At 37.6% G+C, this 10902-nt stretch overlaps 1 pseudogene; it reads left to right on the top strand.

Annotated features, from left to right (window-relative positions):
- Nucleotides 1-8516: 8516 nt before the first annotated feature.
- On the top strand, nucleotides 8517-8938 carry LOC138086432 (trafficking protein particle complex subunit 2-like; annotated as a pseudogene).
- The last annotated feature ends 1964 nt before the right edge of the window (nucleotides 8939-10902 follow it).

Here is a 10902-nt window from a genome sequence, read left to right on the forward strand (position 1 = left end):
ACTGTGCTTTGCAAGCATTTAAGGAAGTATTAAAAATGGCATATTCAAGGCAGACCAACTGCTGTATACCTCATCTGTGACTTAGCACATGCAGAAAGGCCTCTGGTTAGAATCTAGGGACTGTTTCTTTCCATTTTATCTTTGACTGTTGTGAGTGACCCAGAATTGTTTTTGAGGACTGAAATTTCCCCTGGGAATGCCCCATGCCCATCAAAGATGCAGGAAACTAATGTTTTCTGTAATATTAATCTCTGTTAATTCTATATCTTCTCATAATTTTGACTTACTAATTTGGGTAAAGAGAGGAGTAAAAACGTGCACGTTTTCAATATTTCCAGGAATGGAACAATAATAGTTAATTTAAGCTGTGCTGTCCGTCAATTCAATAACTTAGTCGGAATTGTCACTTCTAGAAATAGTTCATTACTTTCAGCACAATTGAACTGTAAAGTTAGAAAAGAAATATATATATGTATTCATTAAAACAGAAGGGATATTAGCCCTATATGACCTTTGAGTTACATAAATAACTCAAAAACAACAGATTTTTACCAGATGTAGCTATATGTGATAAAAGTTTATGGGTTATAGGGGGAGGTAAAGGAAACATTCTTGAATGATAGAGATGGTTACATACCTGCCATAATTTCAGTTAAATCTGTCACTCCTTCCTTAATGATAACTAAATTTGAATACATAATTATTGCTATTTAAAATTGGACTCATTTTTTAATACTGACCTTTAAACTTGATCCAAAATTAAGAGATAATCATCTGCCTGGATTGTATGAGATTTTATAACTGGCCCTATTTTGACATAAACAATTGATAATTAAACATAAGCAATTAATGAAAGGTAATAATGGAGGCTTGCCACATAAATAATTATGATACAATTATTTTCAAATAGTAGTTTCTGACACTGAAGAACATATTAAATTTAACATTCACAGATCAGTATTTCAATTTGAGGTTAGACTATCTTCAATCTCTTAAATGAAATCCCATATGATATATTAAGTTTAATTTATATGCTATTGTTAAATATTTAAAAACATAACGTTTATTACATCTACTTTAATGAAGTTGAAAACATATAAGCAAGTCTTTGTTGCATTTGGACATCAATTAAGTATGAATACAGCTATATATATTGCATGGAGGAAGTTATGATTTAAATAAATATACTTTTACATTTTTTTATTGAGGCAAAATTCACATAACAATTTTAACCATTCTAAAGTAAAGAAAGTGATATTTAGTATATTCAGTATGTTGTGAAACCACCATTCTATCTAGTTCTACTATAGACTGAATTGTTTCACCAAAATCACACGTTGGAACCATAACCCTCGATGTGACTGGCCTTTTAAGAAGTAGCATGCCCTCACACTTTGAGGATGGATTCTCCTGCTATCTTCTAAATAAAATAGAGCGGTAACACTGATTTGCCTAAGAGCTATAACACGGTTTGTCCAAGACCCGAGAGCTGTGATGCGCCAAGGGCTTTAATGTCCATCTCTCCAAATCTTTGTTGTTACGAGACGAAGAGCCAGGAACATACACTCGCGTGACATCTATGGTGCCATGACTCGGATGCAACCTGGCTGAAACAACCTCCGCGTGGAAGAGGCCAAGCACAGCTGGAGCCCAACTCAGCGAAGCTCCTGCGCTAGAAGCGGAAAACAAAGAAACGCAGCGCAGGGGAAAGCCCATCGTGCTGGAAACCGGGACAGCGAAAAACCAACTCAGCACAAAGCTCACACGGCCCAGTCTCAGATCCCAGAAGACCTCCGGTTAAGGAAAGAGGTCCTCGCTGGAGCGACATGCCTAACAAAATCTTAATTCCTATACAATCTCTCGTTTCTTGTTTCCTCAAACCTCCTGCAAACAGGCGGGCGGCAGGGGGCACGACTGAGGGACTCTGGAGAGGCTACTCCTCAGCATGTCCCAAAGGCGCTATCTGCTGAGCCCCAGTAGCTGTACACAAGCCGGTGGGGGTTCTTCTGTCCTTTCTCTTCTCTGGGCCAAGGATCAGACCAATGAAATTGTGAGCACCGGTCAGATATTTAGCAAATTTTCCAGTGGGCTATGAAGGGGATTCCTTGGCACGTTTTTCCCACTGCTTTTTCCTCCTGTCCTTCAGCTCTCTCTTGGGACTCAAGCTTTGCCAAAACTAATGAACTGCTGCTGCTAAGTTGCTTCAGTCGTGTTCGACTCTGTGTGACCCCATAGACGGCAGCCCACCAGGCTCCCCCGTCCCTGGGATTCTCCAGGCAAGAACACTGGAGTGGGTTGCCATTTCCTTCTCCAATGCATGAAAGTGAAAAGTCAAAGTGAAGTCGTTCAGTCGTGTCCGACCCTCAGCAACCCCATGGACTGCAGCCTTCCAGGCTCCTCCGTCCATGGGATTTTCCAGGCAAGAGTACTGGAGTGGGGTGCCATTGCCGTCTCCGAAAACTAATGAAACTCAGGCCCTAATGTCTCATTGCAAAAATTCATTGAGAGACAAAGCGATAAGAGGTGGATTTGTTAGGATCCAGAGAGAAGACGCTCTTCAGGGTGTGAACCATTGCCAAGGGCAAGGGCTGGGGCCACGGAATTAGGCCTGGCTAGGTTTTGAGAAGGCAACGGCAACTCACTCCAGTACTCTTGATGCAGTCCATGGGGTCACACAGAGTTGCTTCCCTGGCATCTCAGCTGTTAAAGAATCCTCCTGCAATATGGGAGACCTGGGTTCAATCCCTGGGTTAGGAAGATCCCCTGGAGACAGGAGTGCCTACCCACTACAGTATTCTGACCTGGAGAATTCCATGGAATGTATAGTTCATGGGGTCGCAAAGAGCTGGACACAACTGAGTGACTTTTTTTTCACTTTCAAAACGAGTCAGAGACTGAAATTATGCACAAGAAGTCAAGGAATGTGAAGGATTTCTTGCATTATCAGGAGCTAAACAACTGGCATAGAAATGCTTGTCTCCTAGAGATTTTGAGAGTGTGGCCTTGCCAACTTCTTGATCATTTCTAGCCTCTAAGATAGTCTGAAAATAAATTACTTTTGTATTAGGTCACCTAGTACATGGTACTTTGTTATGGCAGCCTTAAGAAATTAACACAGGCTTTGGCACTGGGAAGCAGTTTGCAGCTATAACAAATACCTGAAAAGGTGAAAGTGGTTTTGGATTTGGGTAACGGTGATGAATTCTTCCACTTCATTGACTACACTAAAGCCTTTGCTTATGTGGATCAAATAAACTGGAAAATTCTTCAGGAGATGGGAATACCAGACCATTTTATCTACCTCCTGTGAAACATGTATGCAGGTCAAGAAGCAACAGTTAAAACCGGACATGGAACAACAAACTGGTACCAAATTGGGAAAAGGGTACGTCAAAGCTGTATATTGTCACCCTGCTTATTTAACTTATACACAGAGTACATCATGTGAAATGCTAGGCTGGATGAAGCACAAACTGGAATCAAGATTCCCAGGAGAAATATCAATAACCTCAGATATGCAAATGATACAACCCTTATGGCTGAAAGTGAAGAGGAACTAAAGAGCCTCTTGATAAAGGTGAAAGATGAGAGTGAAAAAGCTGGCTTAAAACTAAACATTCAAAAAACGAAGATCATGGCATCTAGTCCCATCACTTCATGGCCAATATAGGTGGGGAAACAATGGAAACAGTGACAGATTTTATTTTTTTTCAACTCCAGAATCACTGCAAATGGTGACTGTAGCCATGAAATTAAAAGACACTTTCTCCTTGGAATAAAAACTGTGACAAACCTAGACAGGATATTAAAAAGCAGAGACATTACTTTGCCAACAAAGTCCATCTAGTCAAAGCTATGTTTTTGTCAGTAGTCATGTAAGGATGTTAGAGTTGGACCACAAAGAAAGCTGAGTGCCAACGAATTGGTGCTTTTGAACTGTGGTGTTGGAGAAGACTCTTGAGAGTCCCTTGGACAGCAAGGAGATCCCACCAGTCAATCCTAAAGAAATCAATCATGAATATTCACTGGAAGGACTGATGCTAAAACAGAAGCTCCAGTGCTTTGGCCACATGATGCTAAGAGTCAACTCACTAGAAAAACCCTGATTTGGGAAAAATTGTAGGCAGCAAGAGAAGGGGATGACTGAGGATGAGACAGTTGAATGCAATCACTGATTCAATGGACATGAGTTTGAGCAAGCTCCGGGATTTGGTGAAGAACAAGGAAGCCTGGCGTGCTGCAGTCCATGGGGTTGCAAAGAGTCAGACACAACCGAGTGACTGAACAATAACAAAGGTGATGAAAAAAAGAGCTTTGAGGTGCATTACAGGAAAACAGATTGACTTGAAAGCACTGTTCATAGAAATTTGGATGTTTATTTTACTAGGAAAGTGTAAGGAGAGAAAAAAAAGAATGCTGCAAAGGAAGCTTCTATCATCTTAGAAAATACATACATTATAGTGATTAGAAATATAGTGTTCTTAGAAATACGAATCTTAAAAGTACTTCTGATGAGGCATCAGATTGAAATGAAGAATATGAGATTTGAGACTGGAGGCAAGATTATCCTTGTTATAAGTGACAGAAAACTAGGATGAATCATGTTCAACAGTTTTGTAAAAAGTAGAATTTTAGCTTGACGAAATTGGATATTTTCCTGAGGGGATTTTCAAGCAAAGTGCAAAAGGCATGATCTGGTTTCTCCTTGCTGCTTATAGAAGAACGTGAAAGGAAAAACAGAAATTGAAGACGTACTTGCTAAGCAAGAAAGAGTCTTCATATGATGACTTCTAACATTATCAACCTATTTAGAATACCTTGCTCTGGAGGTAGGGGTAAGCCTGTGACTGGAGAAACAATAGAAAAAGAGATTGTGTGTGGCTTATGGATTCAGCTGTCCATCTCAGCAGAAGGCAGGAATAGATGTGCGTTTACCCAGGAAGAATCTGCGGAGAGTCCTTGTAGCTAATGGTGTGGATTCCCACAATATCCACAGAATATAAGCAAGGGGTGACCAAGATTTCTGAGGATTTTGTATCAGCAGAAACACTGCCAGCTCATGGAAAGGAACAGAGGTGGATGAAATAAGGGGAGAATAATACTGAAGGCTCGGATTCCCAGAGCTGGGTGAACAGGACCTTCTTGAATCCAAAGAGTGAGGCCACCACTAAGGACGAGTCACTTGGCTGCATCTTCACACTGCTTACTCCTGTGTGTGTGTGTGTGTGTGTGTTCTCCCTTTCTCATCTTTCTTGTAATAATGACATCTACCCTCACCCAGATAATCCAAATTTTTCTTCTTAATTCAAGATTTTTAATCATATTTGCACAGAACAGACTTTTTCCCCCAAATGCGGTGATAGTTATAGTCTCCAGGAGTTAGGAAATAGACAAATCTTTGGGAGCCTTTATGAGCCTTCTGCAGCTGGATTTCATCATTAAATACATTTTCAAGAAGGACAAATAAATATATCCTACATGGGTCCTAATTTGAGTATAAATAGCTCCTAATGTTCAAATTGCTTTTATCACTATTAAGTCATTTGTTTTACATTTATTGGATTGAGTAACAGCTTCATTGACTATGACTTTGAAGACCCATGAAAGCTGAACCCTGGCATGTACTCTGACAGTGACTGTGGAAATAAAGAAATTAAGAAGACCTCAAGTTTTGTCCTTTCAAGTTTTTTGACTCATATGTATATATATTATATAAAATACATATTATGTTTAAGATAAATTATTATTCAATGCTTTTCTCTCTTGCTGGAAACTTTTACAATGTATATATCTACATATCTAACAGCTATCTCTACATAGAAATAGATTACATTTACTTTTATTAAACAAAAGTTATTGCATTCTATAGATTTAGGTATTCACTTATATAAGTTTTTATCTATTCTCTTTAAATACTTCATTATATCTTTCATTGCATTTTAGAAAAATTATTGTTTGCTCACATATTTTACTTTCTTCTCAGTGATGCCAATTATTTCTTTATAGTTTACATTCTTAATGACCATTGCTGCTTTATACTTCATTTGGTTTTTTTTTTCCCCCTCATGCTGGTCTTCCTGTCACTAATTTCATTTCAATAAGATCTATTTTACATTCCACTTATTTACAAAAGTATTCCTTATAATGCTCATTGTAACTACTAGGCTGTTTACTTCATTATTTCTCAGTTATTGATTTCTTGTGATTTTTAATCAATTTTAAGAGTCCATATTGTGTTTTATGTGTCTAGAATACAGAAATATTTTGAAATCTTTTTGTTTATGGGTGTGTCTCACATATACCCTTCAACTGCCCTCTTCACACTATGTTCCTTTTATTTTGTGGAAGGAAATTTATAATCTCTGGGCATTCTATCTGGATCATTTTATTAGTTATTTTTAAATGTAGATCATTCCGTTTGGATTTTTTACCTTCACCTTTTGAGTTAATATAAAAAGGCTGCAGGCATGGCAGCTGGGATATGCAACCTTAGAACATTTACCCATAGATTCTATCCTTTTTTTTTCCCTCAGCTTTCTTCAGATAGCAGATTTTTTTCACCTCAGTTAAGACTATGTCCTGGATAGAAAGACACTGAAATAACTTTCCCGCTCTCACAATTGTATCAGTAAGAACTGTCAATACAGGAAAGAAACTTCTGAGTACTTCAACCTCATATAAATCTTGTGTAACAGTTTACTTTTAAGTAGCATAAATACTACAGACTCACTTTTTAAAACAGGTGCCTAATGAAACAAGTCTTACTGCTTCCAATTCTTGTCACACATTTGGAATAATATGGAAAATAAAATCCAACAGTGAAAGAAATCTGTCTAGGAAGTATTATTTTTTTTAATTGTGAAAATGCTTAGCATGGCTTTTATAGTCCCTTATATGTGTTGGTTGAGCAGCCCCTGAATAGCCCTTCCCTTACCTGGAACTAAAACAAAGATTCGCTATATCTCCAGTAACTGAAAAATCTTACGTCAGCCAAGGTCTGAGAGAAAAATTGATAATGCACGCAAAAGGAGGATTAAGGAGAGCTTAAAAGGAGAGGCTATTTAAAGTTGCAGGCAAGGTTAAGAGGAACCAACAAGGTGTGAAGCTAGCCTTAGCAGGGCTTGGCCCAGTCTGAGGTCTGAGGGGCTTGGGGAGGAAGCAGTTGTCTGAACAGAGAGAGAGCTAGAGGGGAAAAAGGACACAAAAGACGTTCTAGCCAACATCCATTATCCTGCAAAACTCAGTGCCCAACACACACAGACACACACACAGACACACACACACATGCACATGCACACACACACACGTGCACACACACACAGACACACATGCACAGACATGCACACACACGCACACACGCACACACACACGCACACACACACAGTTAATGCATGTGATAGTCTCCTGGGCGCAGAACATTGCCAAGAATGTGGATTGAAGATTTGAAGAGACAAACAGAGAATATATTACATAATCCATAGTACTAAACTGCCCGATGGATTTAGTGAGTCAATGCTAGGGAGAAGGGGGAAGGCTCCCAAACCTGAAGTCACTATGGTTGAGGTCAGATAGATAATCTTGGTGTCTGTTTTCTGGCAGGAGAAGACTTGGATGAGGGCTTCCCAGGTAGTGCTAGTGGTAAAGAACCCGTATGCCAATGCAGGAGACGTAAGAGATGCAGGCTTGACCCCTGGGTCGGAAAGTCCCCTGGAGAAGCGAATAGCTACCCTTTCCAGTATTCTTGCCTAGAGAATCCCACAGACAGATAGAACCTGGCAGGCAGTCCATAGAGTCGCAAAGAGTGGGACATGACTGAAGTGACTTAGCACACTTGCAGACTTGGATGAACTTCTGGATTCAAACATGTTAGCTTCTCTATTTGGACAGTTGCTACATTTAAGTTCTTAGAAAAATGTTATCATTGTGTTAGATGATTTGGCCTACATGTGCATATCACATAAAAAAGGAAAATACCATTTAAGCAAACATTTATTGTCTGATCAAAAATATGAATAGGATGATAGGACTTAATGGAAAGAAGAGCTAGGAATTCAAAGCCCTGGTTTAAAGTCAGAGCTCTGTGATTAACTAATCTGGATCCATGCACACATATTTCATCTTATTGAGTCTCAATTTCTCTCGTTTGCTAAAAGAGAAATTTAACATATCTACTACCTAACTTAAGAAACATTACTCCTGTACAGAATTATTGCAATATTAACTAATGTTTTTTTTTTTTTTTCTTGGACAAACATCTTTATTTAGGAAATCAAATAAATAGGGTAAAAAACTGTGATATCAGCTTCACACAAAGATACAAGATCAAACTGAGAATTCCTTGCTCAGGTCATTCAGAATGGAACAAAATTCTTCAAGTGCTCACAGCACAGAAAATACCTGGTTTTCAGTGAACGTTTATTTGCTTTTCAATGGACATTTACTGGTTACATTATGGACATTTACTGACAGAGCATTTCGGTTGCCGGCGTCTCGCCGCAGGAGCTATATTGAAGACGATGTCTGGAAGCGTCTACTTTGTCATCGTTGTCACCATGATAATCCAGTTTTTGGAATGGAGTTTTTGCAAGCTGGAAAAGCAGAATCCAAAGACGATCACCACCATCTGAACCAGTTCATAGCTCACGCTGCCCTCGACCTCGTAGGTGAGAACATGCGGCTGTCAAACAATATGTACTTGAAGACGGGGGACAAATTCAACGAATGGTTTGTCTTGGCATTCGTCACTGCGGGTCATATGAGGTTTATTATGCTGCATGATGTCAGGCAAGAAGACGGAATCAAGAACTTCTTTCCTGATGTCTATGATTTATACATAAAGTTTGCAATGAATCCATTTTATGAACCCAATTCTCCTGTTCGATCCAGCGCATTTGACAGAAAAGTTCAGTTTCTTGGAAAGAAACAACTTTTAAGCTGAATGCAAAAGAAAAATCAGAAGTACACAATGTCACTACAGTGCGGTATACTCAGGAACGCGTACATTGTAAGTAATGATTAAATAGCATGGTAAAGTTTTACTGGTAGTCTGTTTATCTAAACCTAATGAAATTGCTTCTATATTTAAAAAAAGTAGTACATTCAGTTTCTTACAGCTATGAACAGATTGCTATTTGCTTATGAACACTTATTTATAAAGAGCTGTTTATTGGCAATCTTGAAATGTCTTTATTTTTAAAAATTGAGAATAAGCTTTAGACTTTCCTCATTCAGATAGTTGATCTTGATGAAGCACTCCAGAACCAAATAACATTGTCAAGATTTGGTAGGCAGCTTTAAAAAGAAAAGCTTCTGCAGTAGGGAATGAAGTTGATAGCACATACATGGGCTCATCTATAGATCACGTGATGTTATGAAAACACACAGACAGTATACATAGCTCCGCCCAAGAAGCCTGAGCAGACCCTGTTGCAGTGCGCAGGCCTGCCCCCATCAGAGACTAGAAACAGTGATCCTGCTGTAATTCGAGACTCCTGAGCCCAGGCTTGTATAGTGGGAGGCCAGGACCACAGTGACAGGTTATGTTCTTGTTTCCTTTCCCTCCAACAATTAGGGTTAAGTGAACCTGTTGATAGATGTACTAGTAGAAAGTTGTAAGGCAGTTTTAGAATTGTAAACAAAGAAAAGCTTGTATCACATTAGCACTTGTACTCTAGGCTTTTCAGGCTGTATACCTGTATACCCGAGCGGGCGGGAGTGGTCTGTTTTTTTTTTTTTACTTAACTAATGTTTTAAACTCAAACTAATGTAAAATAAGCTAGATGACAGATACATGAGAAATAATCAAATGAACAATTCAATTGTAAAATAATATTCTACACGAATTGGATGTAATTTACTAGAGATATTTTTAAATGTCCTAGATAAAGCAAACAGACTTCCCCTGCAGGATACATTTCTATAAGAAGAGATTATCAAGTAATTTATATGACATTATACATTTCCAATATATGTGGTTTTAAAATCTTTTTTTTTTTCCTGACTTTCATTGTTAGCTGGAATCATGCCATAAAAGACCTTTAAAAAGTGTGCTGTGTAGTCCTTATGAAGTCATTTCAATTCTGTGAAATTATCATGTATTAAAAAAGACTACTCAGTGCCAGAGTTGCTCTTATTTTTATATTAGACTTCAGAAAAACTATTTGAGCACAACAGAAAACTTGTAATTTAGAAGAACATAAAATATAATACAGTTTTGTAATAATTTAACTAGGTAATTTCCTTCACAAATCAGTTTATTGCAACATTATTTTCAAAAGTAAAGTACTAAAAACATCCTGAAAGTCCATAAATAGAGAAATGCTTGTCTAAATTATGGTTCCTTAACTCTGTGAAATAAAATGAGGTTTGTATATACTGACTTGAAAAGTCCTCCACGATGGAATAGTGAAAAAAGCATAGCAGAGTAATATATATCATGCAACTCAATTTTTATTAAAAATTAAATAAATAAAACTAAATTAACTGGTTGTACATTTATATAAACATTGAAAAATAAATGAAAAATCATACTCTTTATAGCATTGTTTGACTTTTATTGCTGGGAAAATTAATGGAGAAGGGGAATAATTTTCCTCATACACATTGTATTGTTTGGAATTATTGCAAACAGCATATATTGTATAATTTTTGAACTCGCAAAAATTATCATATAAATTAAACTATAATGGTAATTCAAGAAAGCACCTGAATATTTTGTAATGTCTGATTAGTATGTTTGTTAAATTACAAATAGACTACAATATTTGTCAGAGCATCTACAGGTAATAGTGAATTTTTAATTTACATTGAGATACTCTATATTTTTTATGCATGTGCACATGTATAGTCAAATTAATAATACACATTAATATTTAGGTTCAAAAATACAGAATAAGAAGTGAT

Source organism: Capricornis sumatraensis, chromosome 9 (assembly GCF_032405125.1).
Source record: "Capricornis sumatraensis isolate serow.1 chromosome 9, serow.2, whole genome shotgun sequence".
NCBI classification, from domain to species: domain Eukaryota; kingdom Metazoa; phylum Chordata; class Mammalia; order Artiodactyla; family Bovidae; genus Capricornis; species Capricornis sumatraensis.